The following is a 21,776-nucleotide window of genomic DNA, read 5'->3' as shown; positions in this document are numbered from 1 at the left end:
AGTTGTTTTGGTATTTAGTTAAATTTTGGGAAATCCTGTTTACACCCCGCACAGTAGGTGGCGGAAGGCACATTAAATTGTGCGATCGCCAATATACCGAAGAAGATGGAAGAAGAAGGAAGGAAAAAGGAGGAAGCCGGAAGAAGGAGGAACAAAGAACAAGGAAGACGAAATAATAATAATAATAATAATACATTTCCGGCTGGCAACGTTGACGTTTTGAACAAACTTGCATTGTCGTTTATGCGTTTCTTATTATGACCTTCTCATTTGATGAGACTGGTTTTTCTCTAACGTGTAAATATTATAACTTATCTTTTTAAGATAATACATAAATCCATAGTGGAACTATATAGATCAAGTACTTGTTTCTCAGTGGATACATTTCCCCCAACACGAAAGCTGATGCAAATTGAATGACTGGATTGGCAGCGCCGGCGGCTTCATAAAATTTGAACAGTACGTGTATGTGAATTATTTGTAAACATTTGGCATATTTCCTCTGATGTACCCGTGTTTATTTGATAAACATGTCCGGTCAACCGAAAGCCACTGTCATGGAGTTGTAGATCAGAACAGAACAGAGGCAACGCTATGGGGAAACTATGGCAACCATCCTTTCTGTTAATTCTTGAGGCTACCTGGGACGTTAGCGTGCCACCCGTGGCGCACCCTATCAACAGCAGGTGCATTTCAAGAGCGGCAAATTTGAAACCAAATAAATGTACAAATTCAAATTTCTCAAACATACAACTAACTTACAGCCTTTGAAAGATAAACATCTTCTTAATCTAACCACGTTTACCGATTTCAAAAAGGTTTTACGGGGAAAGCATAAAGTTAGGTTATGTTAGGAGAGTACATTGACAATAGCGGTGTGCAATGCATTGTCGATTCAAAGACAGGCTTCACCAAAACCATACAATCAGCTAAAATTATGCACTAACCTTTTACAATCTCCATCAGATGACACTCCTAGGACATTATGTTAGACAATGCATGCATTTTTAGTTCTATCAAGTTCATATTTATATCTAAAAACAGTGTTTTACTATGGCGTTGATGTTCAGGAAATCGTTTCCCTCCAATACCGGCAGTCAAGTCATGACAACAAAATAATTAATTAATATTAGAAAACATTGCTAAAATATTATATTGTCATTCAAAGAATTATAGATTTACATCTCTTGAACGCAATGGACTTGTCAGATTTTAAATTAACCTTACTGGGAAATCACACTTTGCAATAATCTGAGCACTGCGCCAGAAAAATACGCATCGCGATACAGACTAACCGCCATGTTGGAGGAATCTAAAATCTAAAATACTATATAAATAATCCATTACCTTTGATTCTCTTCATCAGATGTCACTTCCAAAGAGTCCCAGGTCCATATCGAATGTAGTTTTGTTCAAAAAAGCTCATCATTTATGTCGAAAAACCTCCGTGTTGTAGCGCATGATCTAAGCCAGCCGGACTTCACTTCACTTCAAGAACGGAAAAAATATATTTCCGTTCGTTCAAACATGTCAAACGTTGTATCGCATAAATCATTAGGGCCTTTTTTAACCAGAACATGAATAAAATTCAAGGCGGACCATTGGGTTTTCTTTTAAAACGTTTCGGAATGAGAGTACCCACCATCAAATCGCGCGCCAGATGTCTAATGGACCATCACGTTCCATGGCTCTTATTCGGTCAGATCTCACTGTAGAACACTCAAAACACTTTGTAAAGGCTGGGGACATCTTGTGGAAGCAATAGGAAGTGCCAGAATATACCTCACCCCCTTTGTTTTTCAATGGCATAGGCTCAAAGTCAATTCAACACATCAGGTATCCACTTCCTGTCAGAATCTGTCTCAGGGTTTTGCCTGCCAAATGAGTTCTGTTATACTCACAGACACCATTCAAACAGTTTTTGAAACTTTAGGGTGTTTTCTATCCATATATAATAAGTATATGCATATTGTAGTTACTGGGTAGGTGTAGGAGGCAGTTAAAAATGGGCACATTTTTTCAAAAAATTCTCAATACTGCCCCCTATACCCTAACAGGTTGGTGGCCTCATTTACCATAACAAAACCAGACAGCTAGACATTGCTGTTCATTAGCTATGTAAGTGAACTTCAAAAACAATCCTTGACAGCCACGTGTGTTTTGTTGATATACATGGCTCATACATTAGCTCGCTAGCTACTTTCCCGAGGCAAAGAAACTTAAAAACCAAAATGCAGTCTTATGGCATACTAGTAACTATGCACTCCTTACGATGTTATGTATCAGCTAGACATGCTATCTAGCTAGCATATATGCGATTGCATTGGGTAAAAAGCTAACGTACATGAAGTAAGCTACTGCATGTCAAATTGTGTCACATAGCCTTGTATCTCTCCAAATGGGTCTTGACTAGGTTGAAGATGACAAACTGTCAGGGAGACGGGGCAGGGGATATGACCACAATGGACCTATATGAGAATCTAACAATCGATGCTGCTGTACAGTTGTTGCTGAAGCTCAAAGACGACGACAAGCAGGCAACGGGTCAGGACTATAAGGCTGGGTGTCCACCCTCGGAAAGCGACGTTTCAAAAGACAATGGGCCAGCAGCAACTGCTAATGGGGACGACATGGTTGACCCCTGGAACGTGTCCACCACCAGCGCCAAAGGAATGGACTACGACAAGCTGATAGGTCAGAGGGAAAATCATAATGTTCGATCTCTGGGGGCGGAATCCCAGGGCTCTACAGTGGGACCATATTACTCGCATATGCGCCTAAATATTTTGCTGTGCGACCTGGAATCTAAATTTAGGAGCACCAGTGTGCCTAGAAAAAAATCACCCTGATGATAATTGTTGCGACGATTACTTCACTGTACCACGGCCCCTGAGTGCCATGGAGAATACACCGAGGGCAGATGCATGACAGTCGTGCTTGCACCATTACTACAAAGAAAACGGCCTGTTGCCTCATATTTTTCATTGTGCTCCTTCATTTCTTTGTGCTTCTACATTTTTTAATTTAGGCGTACACATGCTCATTGTAAAAAAGGTCAGTGTAGAGCCCTGAATCCTAACTTGCACGGCGCACACTTCACTCAACAATCGCACAGAACCTTTATTTTGAAACTTGGTGACTGCTATGGTGTGTGATCATCCACACCCCCTCCCAAAATGGCTGCTGTGCCATTTCTTCCCCTTGCATTACTTGACATAGATCCAGATCAGAACAAAAAAACATTTCCGGGCAGGCACCGTTGACATTTTGACCAGACTTGCATCATCATTTATGCATTTCTCTTTATGAACTTCTCATTTGATGAGACTGGCTTTTCTCTAATGTTTTGACATGTACCGTAATTTCCGGACTATTAAGAGCACCTGAATATAAGCCCCACCCACTGAATTTTTTTTATTTTTTTATTTTGAACATAAATAAGCCGCACATGTCTATAAGCCGCAGGTGCCTACCGGTACATTGAAACAAATTAACTTTACACAGGCTTTAACGAAACACGGCTTGTAACAAAAATAAATAGGCTTTAACGAAACACGGCTTGTAACAAAAAATAAAAAATTATCAGTAAGCTTTAGTTGTCTTTTTGCACTGAGTCAATTCCTCACGCTGCTGTTTCCAACGTCTTATCATCGACTCATTAAGACCAAGCTCCCGTGCAGCAGCTCTATTTCCTTTTCTAACAGCCAGATCAATCGCCTTCAACTTGAAAGCTGCATCATATGCATTTCTCCGTGTCTTTGCCATGATGAGGGTGACAAAATGACTACCGTAATCAGAATGATGGGAAGTTTGAGAGCGCTCGATTTAATCTAAACAGTAAACAAAAAAGTTGTTTGACGTAACCCGTTCGGCAATTTCATTGGTCTAATGAAAGCTTCATGCCGCCAAAAAAACTGAGCACGTCACAGAATGTGTTTTTTTGGAGAAAAAAAAATTGAAAGCGGGAAAAATCCATATATAGCCGCATCATTGTTTAAGCCGCGAGGTTCAAAGGCTGGGAAAAAGTTGCGGCTTATAGTCCGGAATTTACGGTAAATATTATAACTTCTCTTATTACGGTAATAAATAAAATGCATAGTAGAACTATATAGATCAAGTACTTGTTTCTCAGAAGATACATTTCCCCCGAACACTTCCCCCAACACGCAAGCTGATGCAAGTTGAATGAGTAGATTGGCAGCTATGCCATAAAATCTGAATGGTGCATGTATGTGAATTATTGTTAAACATTTTGAATATTTCCTTTGATGTACCCGTGTTTATTTGATAAACATGTCCTTTTAACCAAAATCCACTGTCATGGCGTGGTATAGTAGATCAGAACAGAGGCAACACTATGGGAAACATACAGTGCATTCGGAAAGTATTCAGACCCCTTGACTTTTTCCACATTTTGTTTTGTTACAGCCTTATTCTAAAATTAATTAAATAAAAAATGTCCTCATCAATCTACGCACAATACCCCATTATGACAAAGTGAAAATGTATTTAAAAAAAACAGAAATACCTTATTTACATCAGTTTTCAGACCCTTTGCTATGAGACTTGAAATTTAGCTCAGGTGCATTGTGTTTCCATTGATCATCCTGTCTATATAAGGTCCCACAGTTGACAGTGCACGTCAGAGCAAAAACCAAGCCATGAGGTTGAAGGAATTGTCCCTAGAGCTCTGAGACAGGATTGTGGCTCGACACAGATCTGGGGAAGGGTACCAAGAATGTCTGCAGCATTGAAGGTCCCCAAGAACACAGTGGCCTCCCATCATTCTTAAACGGAAGAAGTTTGGAACCACCAAGACTGAGCAATCGGGGAAGAAGGGCCTTGGTCAGGTAGGTGACCAAGAAACCGATGGTCACTCTGAGTGGTCCAGCCAGAGCCCGGACTTGAACCCGATCGAACATTTCTGGATAGACCTGAAAATAGCTGTATAGCAACACTCCCCATCCAACCTGACAGAGCTTGAGAGGATCTGCAGAGAAGAATGGGAAAAATACAGGTGTGCCAAGGTTGTAGCGTGATACCCAAGAAGTCTCAAGGCTGTAATCGCTGCCAAAGGTGCTTCAACAAAGGGTCTGAATACTTATGTAAATGTTTTTGTATTTAAATTAGCTACAATTTCTAAAAACCTGTTTTTGCTTTGTCATTATGGTGTATTGTGTGTAGATTGATGAGGAAAAAAATAATGTAGTACATTTTAGAACAAAATGTGGAAAAAGTCAAGGGGTCTGAATACTTTTCCGAATGACTAAATAGAAGACTTGTTACAACGATGCATGTTACGGATACAGGTATCCTGTGTGTGTATTTATTTTCTCTCCTCCCCTACTCACAGGTGGCAATCATCATTCCCTAATCAGTCGCCAATCAGTTGCTAATCAGAAGACACACCTGCTCCTTTTCCCTTACCCGATCACATCCCCTTTCCCTTGGTTTAAAAGTATCCCAATCAGTTCTCTCTGGAGATCTCTCTTTTGTTTTTGCAACTACATGTCACTTTGTCCATTATCCTGTGAGTATTGTTTTGTTATGGTGTTTGACTGTTTGTTTGATGGTGGGAAAAGGGGGTACCAAGACAAGTCGCCCATGGGCATACACTACCCGTAGGTAAATATTGTCTAAAGAACACTAGTTAGAACTGGGCGGACCACCCACTGTATTTTATTGGTTAGTGAGCTAGCTGTTGTTGAAGCAGGTAGTCTAGCTTAGGGGTGTTTTTGAGTACTTATTATTTCTTTCCTTGGGTCCAGCTCAGCCCCTTTTCCCGCCCCCCTTTACCGTGTGTTTAAAAATAAACCATGAGTGTTTGACGGTAGACATAAGTTGTCTGTGGTTTTTGTTCTCACTGTTCCTTTTCACTGTTATAATTTGCATAAGTTATGTTACGGGTCTCATTTCCATCCCCCCTAGACTGCAGGGCCAAAGGGATTCGTAACAATGCATATCAAGCAACAATTATCTTTTAAATAGTATGAATCATATAATTACAAAATAAATAAATAAACTTACACAGGAAAGGAAGAGGGGACTGCTGTAACATGTTTTTTTCCAGTGAGGTTTGGCAGTAGGAAGATTGACCGGGAGATGGTGAACAGAATAGTCTCGGGACAGAAGGCACACCGGTTTTTCGCAGAGGAATATTCTTCTCTCACAGGTCAGTGGCACCAGTCAATACAGTCACCAGATTGTTCACTTCTCTAGTATGACAGCTGTGCTTGTCATCACCGAGTTCCTCATTCCTATTAATTTATTTGAATGTACTCTAGAGGGCGGCGTGTCTGTCTATCTGGGATTGAGCATGAGCAATTGATACCAAATTGTATTAAGAATCTAGTCTTAATCTGCTCTCATTTTACCTTGTGGGCATTTTAGGATATGTTATATGCTGTAACTGTGTGCTGTTGCTCTTTTTCAGAGATATGCACCAGGTTCTGGACGCGATTGAGAAGAACAAGTCTTTCTACCTCTACACGGGCAGAGGACCCTCAGAGGCCATGCATGTGGGCCACCTCATCCCTTTCATCTTCACAAAGTGAGGCTCCTCTCCGCTATTATACTGTTTCTCTATTCATTTTAGTATCTATTATTGAGATGGATGGAGTTGACTCTATGAAGAACCACCGAAAGTTCAATAATTTTTGTAGACTCCATCTATTAACCCTACACTATGGTACATCCCAGACCTTGTCCTGGTTAGGTCCCGCTGTCAGGAAACACGAAGCCCTACCTAGTGTATAACACACTGCCTATATAACACACTGCATAATGTCAAAAACACCTAAGCCCTAGCGTTTTCAGTCAGGCTTGTAGAAGAAGGCTTAAGACCAGTTGGTATCGTAGTGGATTCAGTTGAGAGTAAAGGGTTGTGCTCCTCCATCTGTTCCCAGATGGCTGCAGGACACGTTTGACATCCAGCTGAACGACGATGAGAAGTAAATGTGGAAGGACCTGTCCCTGGAGGACTGTCACCGCTACGCATTGGAGAATGCCAAGGACATCATCGCCTGCGTCTTCGACGTCAAGAAGACCTTCATTTTCTCTGACCTGGACTACATGGGGTAACTAACCAACCACTATGTCTCTGGGCCCGTATCGACAAAGTGTCTCAGTGTAGGAGTGCTGATCTAGGATCAGATCCCCTCTGTCCATGTAATGTTACTCGTTATGATCTAAAAGGCAAAACGTATCCTAGATCAGCACTCAGACTGAGGAGATTTGTGGATACGAGCCCTGGTCCTCGTTTACTTTAGAGGTGCAGGGACTGTACGTATTCCATTTTAGTACAATTAGATATTCTGCCTGTTTCAGAATCCCCTCATCGAGCTCTTTGCTGTTTGAGCATTCATACATCATGGGAATACTAAAAACGGGTTTCTTTCACAAGACTTGTTACTTTGGATTTATCCCATGTCTGTTCACTGATCTCACAGAAGGTGGTGCTGTACTGCAATAATTTGAAAGTAGTCAATACAGATAGAAGCCTACATTTTTCACTCTCACTCTCTCTCTCCTCTAGCCTGTCATCATAACTCTTAGCTGTGGGTGGTAGGCTAAACAGCTTGATGTGACTGGGAGATATTACAAAGCCAATGTTTATCATTCAATAGAAGGAGCTCACAGTGACAAATAATTGACCTATTCAAAGTTCACCCATGTCTGGCTAGTGGTACGAGGCTGTCATGTCTGCTACAGTATTTTGCTGATTGTTCTTAACTCTTAATTGTTTTTTCTCTACAGGGCGTCCCCAGACTTCTACAGGAATGTGGTGAAAATACAGAAGCATGTGACATTCAACCAGGTCAAAGGCATCTTTGGATTTGGCGAAAGTGACTGCATCGGTCAGAGATTGCAGGATAATCGTCAACACCTGTTGAGCAATTATACAAACTTTATAAATTCTTCTGATCTGCATAGTGGGTGCTACAATGTAATCAGTACAGTTCACATTGAAACACTAGACACCGAACAGGAGAAAACAGACAGAAAAAAACAAGGGCCAACTGTCCAATAAGAAACACTCATTTTCATTTTCCGTAGCAAAACGTTTTGCTAATGAATGCGAACCAGGTGAATGCTTTTTAACAGCTAAGTATTCCTCTTATCTCTCCTACCCAAGGAAAGATCGCCATCCAGGCCGCTCCGTCGTTCAGGAACTCTTTCCCTCCCTCAGATCTTCAAGGGCAGAAAAGACGTCCAGTGTCTCATTCCCTGCGCCATAGACCAGGTCAGTCATGCCTCACAGCACAACTGGGATGCACAGTGTCTGCTAACCTTTAACAGAGAAAGATATCTGGAAGAAAGTTTTACCAGCTCATTTTACAAATGGGATGCTTTGACTGACCATCTTCAATGCGCTGAACTAGTGGCAACTAATTAACCTTAGAATCAACCTTTCTTTCTACACTATGCTTGTGACTGTATATTTTCATTTTGCCAGAATAATATCATGTGAAGTTAAACATTTATTTTTTTGAGAGAAACAGAAGGATTAGTAGGGTCTGACAGCATGTTACTGAGACGGTAAAGAACTCAGTAAAGTTCAATCTGAGATGTTTACAGGGAAGTAATTTAGCATCACATCGAGTGCACTATAATGGTTTTGAAGACATATCTCTCCACTTACCCATGCCCGACTCCTCCACCCCTGTAGGACCCCTACTTCCGGATGACCCGGGATGTGGCCCCCAGGATCGGCTACCCCAAGCCTGCCCTACTGCACTCAACCTTCTTCCCCGCACTGCAGGGGGCCCAGACCAACTCCTCCACCTTCCTCACAGACACGCCCAAGCAGATCAAAAATAAGGTGACACTGAAGCTTTCTAATACCCTTTTTACACTATCTTGCCAACCCAAAATGTACCCGTGCTTTCTCTGATATTTTCTATTCACCTCGTCCTTTACAGCATGGTTCCAGCAATAGTGAATGCATAACCAGACTGGTACAGCTCAGCTTATTAGTGTGAAAGAGGTCACTTTGTGACAACTTCTGATGTAAATGGGGCTTTATAGATACACTTACCTTACTTTATTAGTTCCACATACAGTTAACTGAAATAGAAATTACACTGAAGAAAAATATAAACGCAACATGTAAAGTGTTGGTCCCATGTTTCATGAGCTGAAATAAAAGATTAATGAACGTTTTCATAACCATAAAAAGCGTATTTCTCTCAAATGATGTACACATTTGTTTACATCCCTGTTAGTGAGCAATTCTCCTTTGCCAAGATAATCCATCCACTAGGTGTGGCATATCAAGAAGCTGATTAAACGGCATGATCATTACACAGGTGCATCTTGTGTTGGGGACAATAAAAGGCTATCCTAAAATGTGCAGTTTTGTCACCCCAACGCCACAGATGTCTCAAGTTTTGTGGGAGCGTGCAATTGCTGTGGCCAGAGCTGTGGCCAGAGAATTTAAAGTTAATTTCTCTACCATAAGCCCCCTTTAACGTTGTTTTAGAGAATTTTACAGTACGTCCAACCGGCCTCACAACCGCAGACCACGTGTATGGCGTCGTGTGGGTGAGCGGTTTGGTGATGTCAACATTGTGAACAGAGTGGCGGTGGGTTTATGGAATGGGCAGGCATAAGCTACGGACAACCAACACCATTGGCATTTTTATAGATCCTGAGGCCCATTGTGAGGCCCTTTTTTTAAAGTATCTGACCAACAGATGCATATCTGTATTCCCACTTATGTGAAAGCCATAGATTAGGGCCTAATGAATTTATTGCAATTGACTGATGTCCTCATATGAACTGTAAAATCAATGAAATTGCTGCGTTCATTTTTGTTCAGTATACATTACATTCTATTGATTGATATCACAACTGTATTTCATGTCGTGTTGTCATTGTTGCCATCATCTCCAAGGTGAACAAGCACGACTTCTCTGGGGGAAAGGACACGGTAGAGGAGCACCGGAAATATGGCGGCAACCCTGACGTGGATGTGTCCTTCATGTACCTGACCTTCTTCCTGGAGGACGACGAGCAGCTGGAGAGAATCCGACAGGTGGGGGAGCGTGCTGCTCGACAGCTGTCAGAGACCCTATTGAACCTGGACTTGAGCAATGGACAGAACTGACTCAACATGTATTGCGGCCCAGGGTTAGGGTCTGGTGTTTTCTTAACCCACAGTCACACTATTTGTAAGAAAAAATGTTACCTTCATAGCCCTACATTTTAATTGGTGTATTGTTTTTACCCACACAACCATACTATCCATGACTACCCACAGGTAGAGAATAACTGACCTTTATCAGAAATAAGCACACTAATAGTTTTCTAATTGGTATCAACACTCTTGGACAGAGCAGGATATTTGACTGTCCTAGTCAGATAACATTAATTTCTGTTAATGAAATCTCCCCAAATGGACACTATGCTGATTTCTGTGTGTCAAATCTTATCAGAATGATAAACTGTAGATTTCTTGGAAACAAAGCTAGATTCCTGGTGCCTCTCCTTTTATGTGCTGTAGCCGTCTATTCTATCGATGCCATGTTTGGCCTGGCAAAGAACTAAAAGAGGAGTGGCTAAAACAGACTGGCCAACCATACTAATGATTTCCTGGAAATGAAGGCAGTTCTTTGCTGTGTTGTGTCCTAAGTAATCATCTCACTCATTGCTGTACCGTGTCTCTCTCTCCAGGACTAAACCAGTGGGGCCCTGCTTACCGGTGAGTTGAAGTCTGATAGAGACCCTGCAGCCAATCATCACAGCCCATCAGGAGAGACGCAAGCCGGTCTCAGAAGAGACAGTCAAACAGTTCATGATGCCGAGACCTCTTGATTTCTAGCCAGTGCGCGTTAGTCATGTGCTAAATCTCAATGCAATGTTGGTCGTCCATGTCAAAACTCAGCAGGACTGCGTTCAGCAGGGCACAAGTTGTGGAACGTTCAGATAGAAAAAAAGGCCAGTACATCAGGAGACGTGGAGGAGGCCGTAGGAGGACAACAACCCAGCAGCAGGACCGCTACCTCCGCCTTTGTGCAAGGAGGAGCAGGAGGAGCACTGCCAGAGCCCTGCAAAATGACCTCCAGCAGGCCACAAATGTGCATGTGTCTGCTCAAACGGTCAGAAACAGACTCCGTGAGGGTGGTATGAGGGCCCGACGTCCACAGGTGGGGGTTGTGCTTACAGCCCAACACCGTGCAGGACGTTTGGCATTTGCCAGAGAACACCAAGATTGGCAAATTCGCCACTGGCGCCCTGTGCTCTTCACAGATGAAAGCAGGTTCACACTGAGTATGTGACAGACGTGACAGAGTCTGGAGACGCCGTGGAGAACGTTCTGCTGCCTGCAACATCCTCCAGAATGACCAGTTTGGCGGTGGGTCAGTCATGGTGTGGGGTGGCATTTCTTTGGGGGGCCGCACAGCCCTCCATGTGCTCGCCAGAGGTAGCCTGACTGCCATTAGGTACCGAGATGAGATCCTCAGACCCCTTGTAAGACCATATGCTGGTGCGGTTGGCCCTGGGTTCCTCCTAATGCAAGACAATGCTAGACCTCATGTGGCTGGAGTGTGTCAGCAGTTCCTGCAAGAGGAAGGCATTGATGTTATGGACTGGCCCGCCCGTTCCCCAGACCTGAATCCAATTGAGCACATCTGGGACATCATGTCTCGCTCCATCCACCAACACCACGTTGCACCACAGACTGTCCAGGAGTTGGCAGATGCTTTAGTCCAGGTCTGGGAGGAGATCCCTCAGGAGACCATCTGCCACCTCGTCAGGAGCTTGCCCAGGCGTTGTAGGGAGGTCATACAGGCACGTGGAGGCCACACACACACTACTGAGCCTCATTTTGACTTGTTTTAAGGACATTACATCAAAGTTGGATCAGCCTGTAGTGTGGTTTTCCACTTTCATTTTGAGTGTGACTCCAAATCCAGGCCTCCATGGGTTGATAAATTGGATTTCCATTGATTATTTTTGTGTGATTTTGTTGTCAGCACATTCAACTATGTGAAGAAAAAAGTATTTAATAAAATTATTTAATTCATTCAGATCTAGGATGTGTTATTTTAGTGTTCCCTTTATTTTTTTGAGCAGTGTATATGGCTTCACATCAAGCTTACTAAGCATGGTCAAATAAGTCTTAACACCAATACTATTTGATGAATAAAATAACCTTGGTCTTGTGATTGGACACTTTTATTCAATAATTAAATCATTTATATATTTCCTTCACTTTACACTGCAGAAATGTTTATGTTAAAAAGCCCTTATTTTAAATTACACCAAAATTGGATACATTACTTGGAAGTTCATTTTTCTCAAACACTACCAAAGAACAGGATTGTCATTCAAAATCAAATTACAGTATTACTACATGAGGTATACAGAGAATGTATTTTGAGAACTGGGAGTTAAGGCAGTACTATTAAATAATCTATGTCAACATCTCAGAATTGAAACTGCTTGGATCCAGTAACAGAGCAATGTTTTTCCAATTGTATTTTCAAAGCAAAGTTGATCAATTCCTAGCCTCGGCTCGAACGGGAGGTGAAAGCCTATGGCAGAAGTGAATCAATTCCTAAATACTGATAACACACAGCGAATACTGCAGTTTGCTGGCTGGTAGCCCTATTTCAGAGACTTGTTTCCTGAGCTGTAACAGGAGTGATATGAACAACGGGATAATTCTAAGGGCAGGATCAACAAGATCGCTAAGTAACTTTCCTTAATACAGTATTCAGAAATAACGAGCACCATACTTTCGTATTCATTAGGAAGATACAATAAACTGTTACTAACCCACTTAAGCTTCATTTATAAACCAGTAAACTCAAGTAATCCTATAAAGGTCAGTGAGGGAAAGTTGTGTAAACAGTAAGCCTCCCTTCAAATATATAAAAATGATGTGCAAATGAAGCAATGCAGGCAGGTAAACACACATCATCAATGCAAATGAAGCAATGTAGTGCTATTCCCAAAAGGTCTAAGAACTATTAGACCCTATTCCTAAACTGTCTGATGAATCTACCATAAAACTGTTTTAGCTCAGTATTCATTTTCAATTCACATTTTCACTTGAAATACTTTGTAGGAATATTGAAATGTTACTGAGGAATCGTAGTTTCCCTTATAGTGCACTATTGAACAATCGCATAGAGCAGCAACTGAGGCAAAGGTGAATGGTGATATAGCATACACGCTCACTGGATTGTGTGTTATTCCAGTCATGAAAAACTGCATGAGAAACCTTAAAATGGAATCACATTTTGTTTAAAGATGTAAATCAAAAAAGGTTGACACCCAAGTCTTCAAAACCAGGGTTGTGTTCATTAAGACACAAAAAACAAAAATGAGCATTTCTTGGACAGTATTTCCTCCCTATTTCCGACTGTTTTGTTCCATTTAATGCCTAATGAATTCAACCCAGACCTATAGATTCACAGTCGGAGGAGGCGCTCATCCACCTCGTACATGGCGAACACAGACATGTTGACGGGGAAGGCACGTATGCAATTGAGGCCCAGGCCTTTGAAGAGAACACCCAGCCCCTCAGTGCCTATGCTCTGTAGTGGAAGAAACCCTTGTATCTCCTCTTGCCTATGCCGCCCACCTGCAAACAGGATTTGATTACGTCTATGGATGTCCCTATGCACGGGGGGGGGTTTATTCTCATGATGAATGAATAATGACTGATGGTAAAAGGAACCGTTTACATGACATGAGCGGAGTTACAGAAGCATATGCTTTGGGAGATTCTTCCAGAGTGATGATGTGTGTTTACCTGGCTGCGTCTTCCCAGGTGGTGACAGTTGCTCATAGCTTGATAAATAGTGAAGTAGGTGGCGAAAGAAGGGCTTTCTCACAGGGCGAGTGCACTAGCTCCCTTGTACAGTCTGAGGAAGCTCTCATGAGCGATGGTCTTCAGACCGGGCATTGGGTTGCGGTACTTGGGTTGCCTTGACGCCTTGACGCTTGGGTTGCCTTGACGCTCAGCAACCCATAGTGAAAGTACGGATGCAGATGTTGTCACTATTATTATACAATGTAGAAAATAGTAAAAATAACGAAAAGGACCTAGGCTTGGTGCTCCAGTACCGCTTGCCGTGCGGTAGCAGTGTATGACCAGGGTGGCTGGAGTCTTTGGCAATTTTTAGGGCCTTCCTCTGACACCGCCTGGTATAGAGGTCCTGGATGGCAGGAAGCTTGGCCCTAGTGATGTACTGGGTCGTTCGCACTACCCTCTGTAGTGCCTTGCGGTCGGAGGACGAGCAGTTGCCATACCAGGCGGTGATGCAACCAGTCAGGATGCTCTCGATGGTGCAGCTGTAGAATTTTTTGAGGATCTGAGGACACATGCCAAATCTTCTCAGTCTCCTGAGGGGGCCCTCTTCACGACTATCTTGGTGTGTTTGGACCATGACAGTTCATTGGTGATGTGGAAACCAAGGAACTTGAAGCTCTCGACCCACTCCACTACAGCCCTGTCGATGAGAAGTCCACGATCATCTCCTTTGTCTTGATCACGTTGAGGGAGAGGTTGTTATCCTGGCACCGCACTGCCAGGTCTCTGACCTCCTTCCTATATATAGGATCCTACAAACCTGATTCAGTTACACCAGCTCTGTCAGGAGGAATGGGACAAAATTCACCCAACTTATTGTGGGAAGCTTGTGGAAGGCTACCCGAAACATTTGACCCAAGTTAAACAATTTAAAGGTAATGCTACCAAATGCTAATTGAGTGTATGTCAACTTCTGACCCACTGGGAATGTGATGAAAGAAATAAAAGCTGAAATAAATCATTCTCTCTACTATTATTCTGACATTTCACATTCTTAAAATAAAGTGGTGATTCTAACTGACCTAAGACAGGGAATTCTTACTAGGATTAAATGTCAGGAATTGTGAAAAACTGAGTTTAAATGTATTTGGCTAAGGTGTATGTAAACTTCCAACTTCAACTGTATACAGTGCTTTCGGGAAAGTATTTTTTTATATTTTTTATTTATTTAACTAGGCAAGTCAGTTAAGATCGTGGAGGCCCCTTACACTTCAATGTTGTGATGGAAAAATACTATCAAAATGCATAGCACTCAGAATTAAAAGGGTTTTACCAGGTATTGTTCATCCTGATCAGACAGGTTTTTTTACATGGACGATACATTGGAGATAATATACGACAACTACTAGGAATAATAGAACATCATGAAACATCTAAGAAGCCAGGAATGGTATTTATAGTGGATTTTGAAAAGGCATTTGATAAAGTAAGACTGGATTTTATTTATAAATGCCTGGATTTTTGAAATTTCGGTAATTCTGTTATAAAATGGGTAAAAATAATGTATAGCAACCCCAGGTGTAAAATAGTAAATAAGGAATGGCTGAAAATGCATAGCATTGATCTAAAATTGACCCTAGAAATAGTACTGTTAGAAGAGAGAGACCGGGTCAGTCAATTACTAATATACTAATACTCTTAGTAAAAGTATTTATCTTCAACTCGCAATCTGTGGATTCTATTCGATTAGATAGATTGAAATTGTACATTAAACATCACAGCATAGTTGAAAGATATGTGTTGTGTAGAAACCCAAAGTGGGTGGCCAGCAGAGATAGATGGGATGGGCTGAGGGAAGCTGAGGGTTGGGATGTGGAATTGGAGACAAGTGGGAGTGGAGTTGCTGTGCGGGAGATAGAATGATGGTCAAAGATAAAAGTTTTTTTTTAAAAAGAGTAAAAATAAAACATAATAAAAAGTATGTTTGAATGACACTGAGGGGCACTGTTTTTACAATTAATGCCAGTTTGCCTGAGGCTGATGCTGTGTGTACAGTTAGTGTGTGTATGCTGTACACACACTCTCATTCAAATAAACGCATACAAGAACACACACATACCATACACTAACCATGTGTATGTGACAAATAACATTTGATTTGATTTTGATTTGAATAGTGCCAGACATGCACACAAACATATACAGTTGGCATTGCTGTTGTGATTTTAGTTGTCCTTAATGTCCTTTGTTTTACATTTATTTATTTTATTATTATTTTTTGCATTGCTGTTTGCTGTTTTCTTCTGTCTTTCTTTTTTCTCTTTAGTTCATTATCTTGGTTGTTGGTGCATTGGGGGTGGGGAATGGAATTAATAGTAAAAAACAAATCTTCTGGGGGGGCTGTGGGAGGGGCCTCGAATGGTTGAGGGACAGCTATTGGGGAACTGTGGGGGGGGATCTTGGTGGGTTCGGGTTCATGTTTTTTTGCCTGGTGGGAGATCTGTCAACGTGCCCTTGAGCAGGGCATTGACCCTGGATGCTTCTGTGTGTCGCTCTGAATGGGAGTCTGTTGGATGACTGGTATGATGTAGTTGTTGAGCGGCTTCACTGCAAGTATATTTTTTTGACAACAGGACTTCCATGTCCTAGAAGCTCGGGGGCGGTGGCAAACTACTCATCCGGTATAGAAAATGGCTTGCAAGCTAGCCATTTTAAATATCAACAGTACTGCCACAGCAGCATAACATTTAATTCACACTTAATTTACATCTTCATCAATATTCGGTCTGGTTGGCAGCACATCATTATATATTTCCTTATGGAATCATAGCAGCGGGAAGGGTTCCTGACAAACGCTACGCCCACTGATAAATTGAAATACATTTGCAAAAATTATAGAATTACTGCTGCATGTTCAGAAAGAAATGAAATAATTCAGAATAGCCTACTACACCATGAGTAGGCCTATAATTTAGCCACAGAGGATCAATAACTTATGTTTAAAAAGTGCCTAGCTGTGAAATGTGTGTAGCACACTAACAAGGCTTATCCTACAGTCAGGAATGCGCTGCAAATCTGTCAGTGAAGACAAAACAGGCCTTTCACAATATTTCAAATACAGTCACAGAAAACGGGCGGACTGGCCATCTGACATTTCGGTCAAATGCCAGATGGGCTGGTCAATGTTTTGCCTAGTGGGCCTGTCTAACTTCTGTTTTTTGGTGCCAAATTATAATTATCTGGCTAATAATGGGGGCCTCAAGAGCAAAAAAGGGCCGGTGTGGGGGCCTCGAGGAAAAAAATGGGCCGGTGGAAAAAAATTGGTTGGCGTGTTAGAAATGCCAAGGCCGATTTTTGGTCCCAGTCCACCCCTGCAGAAAAACACAAACTGGAAAGCAAATGGCTCCTGCTGAAAAGAAGACTAATCTGTCTGCTGTAGGTTACTAAAATATTTGATCAACTTCCAAATAAGCCTATTGAGAGAACATTGTTTTACAAAGTAAAATAAGATAGAGATTATTATGGGATTATAATGATGATAGAACTATGTGAGTTTGTATTTAGAATTTTGTGGTTGCAAGTATGATTCACAAGTGTTTCATTTAATTTTGCAAACTTGTGTCATAATGTGTGAAAGATTTAACAACGGTTGCAAACTTGTAACTTCACATTTGAAAACATTCAATAAGATTTGCAAGTATAATTATTAGAAGTCCATTTACAACTATGAATATTCTGCTGTGAATCAAGAATATACTTTGACATTTTAAATCTGCGCACACTCTGAGTTCTGTCACTGCTGTCACATTACCAAGAGATTGGTAAACTTGTAGAAAGTTTTATGTTTGTAGAGAGAGATTCGCAAGTAAAAATTTGATTTGAGCAGCTCTGGGGGCAGGACCTTTTACCAATCAATTCCCTCTGCCAAAACCACAGCCGCCTAACCATTGGCTGGATTGTTCCATCAATCAAATCTCAGGAAGTAGTTACCCACATGAGTAACAAAGGATGAGGTAAATAAAACCAAAATAATCTACTTGAAGGTGATTGTCTCTTATCTGTGTACATCAATGTTTTTTGCAAAAAGGTTGGTCTCGTGTTTCATAAACTGAAATAAGAGATCCCAGACATTTTCCAAAAAGCTTATTTCGATCAAAAAATGGGTGCTGAGGATTATTTCCATCTGTAATAAAAAAAATTTTTTAACTCATTCTGAGTGTCCGGGCCTTGCTCCCAATGGCTGCGCCCCCACCGATGGCTGCGCCCCTGCTCAGTCATGTGAAATCCATAGATTAGGGCCTAATGAATTTATTTCAGTTGACTGATTTCCTTCATTGAACTGTAACTCAGTAAAGTATTTTAAATTGTTGCATGTTGTGTTTATATTTTTGTTCAGTATATATATCACAGGTGGTTGGTGTCACCATAATTGGGGATGATGGGGCTCCTGGTAATGGCTGGAGCAGAATTGGTGGAATGGTATCAAATACAACAAACACATGGTTTCCATATGTTTAATGCAATTCCATCCGCTCCGTCCAGTCATTATTGTGAGCCGTCCTCCCCTCCACTGATATATACAATGCATTCGGAAAGTATTCAGACCCCTTGACTTTTTCCACATTTTGTTGCGTTACAGCCCTATTCTAAAATTGATTAAATAGTTGTTTTCCCTCATCACAATAGCCCATAATGACAAAACAAAGACAGGTTTTTAGAAATGTTTGCAAATGTATTAAATATAAAAAACTGAAATACCTTTTTACATAAGTATTCAGACCCTTTGTTATGAGACTTGAAATTGAGCTCAGGTGCATCCTGTTTCCATTGATCATCCTTGAGATGTTTCTAGTACTTGATTGGAGTCTACCTGTGGTATATTCAATTGATTAGAAATGGATTTGGAAAGGCACCCACCTGTCTATATAAAGGTCCCAGGGTTGATAGTGCATGTCAGTGCAAAAACCAAGCCATGAGGTCGAAGGAATTGTCCGTAGAGCTCCGAGACAGGATTGTGTCGAGGCACAGATCTGGGGAAGGGTACCAAAACATTTCTGCAGCATTGAAGGTCTCCAAGAACACAGTGGCCTCCATCATTCTTAAATGGAAGATGTTTGGAACCACCAAGACTCCTAGAGCTAGCCGCCTGGCCAAACTGAGCAATCAGAGAAGGGCCTTGGTTAGGGAGGTGACCAAGAACCTGATGATCACTCTGACAGAGTTCCGGAGTTCCTCTTTGGAGATGGTTGTCCTTCCGGAAGGTTCTCCCATCTCTGCAGCACTCCAGCAATCAGGCCTTTATGGTAGAGTGGCCAGATGGAAGCCACTCTTCAGTAAAAGGCACATGACAGTCTAATTGGAGTTTGCCAAAAGGCACGTAAAGGACTCTGACCATGAGAAACAAGATTCTCTGGTCTGATGAAACCAAGATTGAACTCTTTGGCCTGATGCCAAGTGTCACGTCTGGAGGAAACTTGGCACCACCTCTACGATGAAGCATGGTGGTGGCAGCATCATGCTGTGGGGATGTTTTTCAGCGGCAAGGACTGGGAGACTAGTCAGGATTGAGGGAAAGATGAACGGATTAAAGTACAGAGAGATCCTTGATGAAAATCTGGTCCAGAGCGTTCAGGACCTCAGACTAGGGCAAAGGTTCAACTTCCAACAGGACAACAACCCTAAGCACACTTTGCAAAAATGTCTAAAAACATTCTTTTTTTTGTCATTATGGGGTATTGTGTGTAGATTGATTAGGACATTTTTTTATTTAATCCATTTTAGAATAAGGCTGTAATGTAACAAAATGTGGGAAAAAGGAAGGGGTCTGAATACTTTCCGAATGCACTGTGTATATATATATATATATACAGTACCAGTCAAAATTTTGGAGACACTTACTCATTCAAGGGTTTTTCTTTATTTTACTATTTTCTACATTGTAGAATAATAGTGAAGACATCAAAACTATGAAATAACACATATGGAATCATGTAGTAACCAAAAAAGTGTTAAACAAATCAAAATATACTTTATATTCTTCAAAGTTGCCACCCTTTGCCTTGATGACAGCTTGGCATTCTCTCAACCAGCTTCATGAGGTAGTCACCTGGAATGCATTTCAATTAACAGGTGTGCCTGGTTAAACGTTCATTTGCATTTGAGCCAATCAGTTGTGTTGTAACAAGGTAGGGGTAGCATACAGAAGATGGTATTTTACCAAATAGGTAAATAAGGTAGGTAAATAAGTCCAAATTATGACAAGAACAGCTCAAATAAACAAAGAGAAACGACAGTCCAACATTACTTTAAGACATGAAGGTCAGTCAATCCGAAACATTTCAAGAACTTTTAGTTTCTTCAAGTGCAGTCGCAAAAACCATCAAGCGCTATGATGAAACTGTCTCTCACGAGGACCGCCACAGGAACGGAAGACCCAGAGTTACCTCTGCTGCAGAAGATAAGTTCATTAGTTACCAGCCTTAAAAAAATGCAGCCCAAATAAATGCTTCACAGAGTTCAAGTAATAGACACATCTCAACATCAACTGTTCAGGTGAGACTGCGTGAATCAGGTCTTCATGGTCGAATTGCTGCAAAGAAACCACTACTAAAGGACACTGTCGTGACGTGACTTTTCATGAATGTGAAGACTGTTATATCAAATCAATGTGTAATTATTATTACGTGACTAAACTAATCATGTAACATTAGTTAACTAAGAAGTCAGGGCACCACGGGAACATGTTGTTTAAAGAGTTACTATTTTCCAAATTTACCTCTCTTCAGATTATTATCGATTACAGTCACTTATTAATGTATTATTACCTCATCAGTCATTCTGAACATCGTAATTTCTTGTAGCCTGCATGAACCCTACTTTATTGATGAATCAGCAATACAGAAATTGGTTCAATTATTTATTTACTAACTAATTAAACAATTACAGAACACACAAATATGCACTAACATACAGTAAACAGTCTCTAGAAGACTAACAAAACAGGACGGTTTGGTTATAATTAACACGGTGGCTAATTCAGAGAGAGGAGGGGGAAGGAAGGGAGACAAAGGAATTACTCTATCGGACATTGGGAAGCTACGCTCACGAAAATACAACATCTTAAGCACTCTAATAACCGCTCATTAGAAAAAAGAGAATGCAATTTATATATTTACGATTGAGCTGTCCTTGATCGTCCAAATCCTTTGGTCACGGAGATGTTGGGTGTACGACTCTGGTTCGGCCACCAGAGATCACCATGTCCTTAGGTAGAGCTCCTGGTCGTGGTGGTGGTAAGAATGGATACTTCGAGGTACCCTGTACAGTAGTTCTCAGATTTGATCTCGTTAGAACGCTTCAGAGGTTGACGGTGTTCTCGTCCTATCAGCTGCAGACTGATAATGCAACGTCTAGGATTTGCTTCTTCTGTAGTGATCGATAGCTTCAGAGTTTATAACCATTTTGCAACATTCGGCTTACACCTCAGTCTGCTTGGTCTATAGAGTGGTAACCATTTCAACGTGGGGACTAGCGTCCTCACTTAGAATATTGTAAGAGCTTTCATTGTCTGCTTATACGCCCCGTTTATTTATGCTACTGTTCTGACTTTGTGTACAGGGAGAACACTGTAAGAACGGCCCATGTTCTGAATTCTGTCGGTGTACATTTCAAAAGTGCTGAACAAATAGTTATATTGACTACCTCAGTCCTTGCTCACTCATTAATGTCCTAATCGAAATTACGGATTGCCTCTTATCCGCTTGTCGGCCTCTTATGCTTTAGTTTGTACATCTCAATTGTCAGTAGAAACCACATTTATACAGTCTAGCAAACATCTGCAATTGCAGTCAGGATACTTGAAATTTGTTGAATTTTGAGAGAAAATGAATGAGCGAGCAAGGACAGATGTAGTCAATATAACTATTTGTTCAGCACTTTGGAAATGTACACCGACAGAATTCAGCGTCAGAAGACTATCTTTAAAAACACTTTCAATTATGTTGAACCTGTG

The 21,776-nt window shown here is 41.3% G+C and overlaps 1 pseudogene; it reads left to right on the top strand.

Annotated features, from left to right (window-relative positions):
• Positions 1-200: 200 nt before the first annotated feature.
• LOC115162598 (tryptophan--tRNA ligase, cytoplasmic-like) lies at positions 201-10,937 on the top strand (annotated as a pseudogene).
• The last annotated feature ends 10,839 nt before the right edge of the window (positions 10,938-21,776 follow it).

This window comes from Salmo trutta, chromosome 25 (assembly GCF_901001165.1).
Source record: "Salmo trutta chromosome 25, fSalTru1.1, whole genome shotgun sequence".
Lineage (NCBI taxonomy): Eukaryota > Metazoa > Chordata > Actinopteri > Salmoniformes > Salmonidae > Salmo > Salmo trutta.
This window is presented reverse-complemented; position numbering and strand designations above follow the sequence as displayed.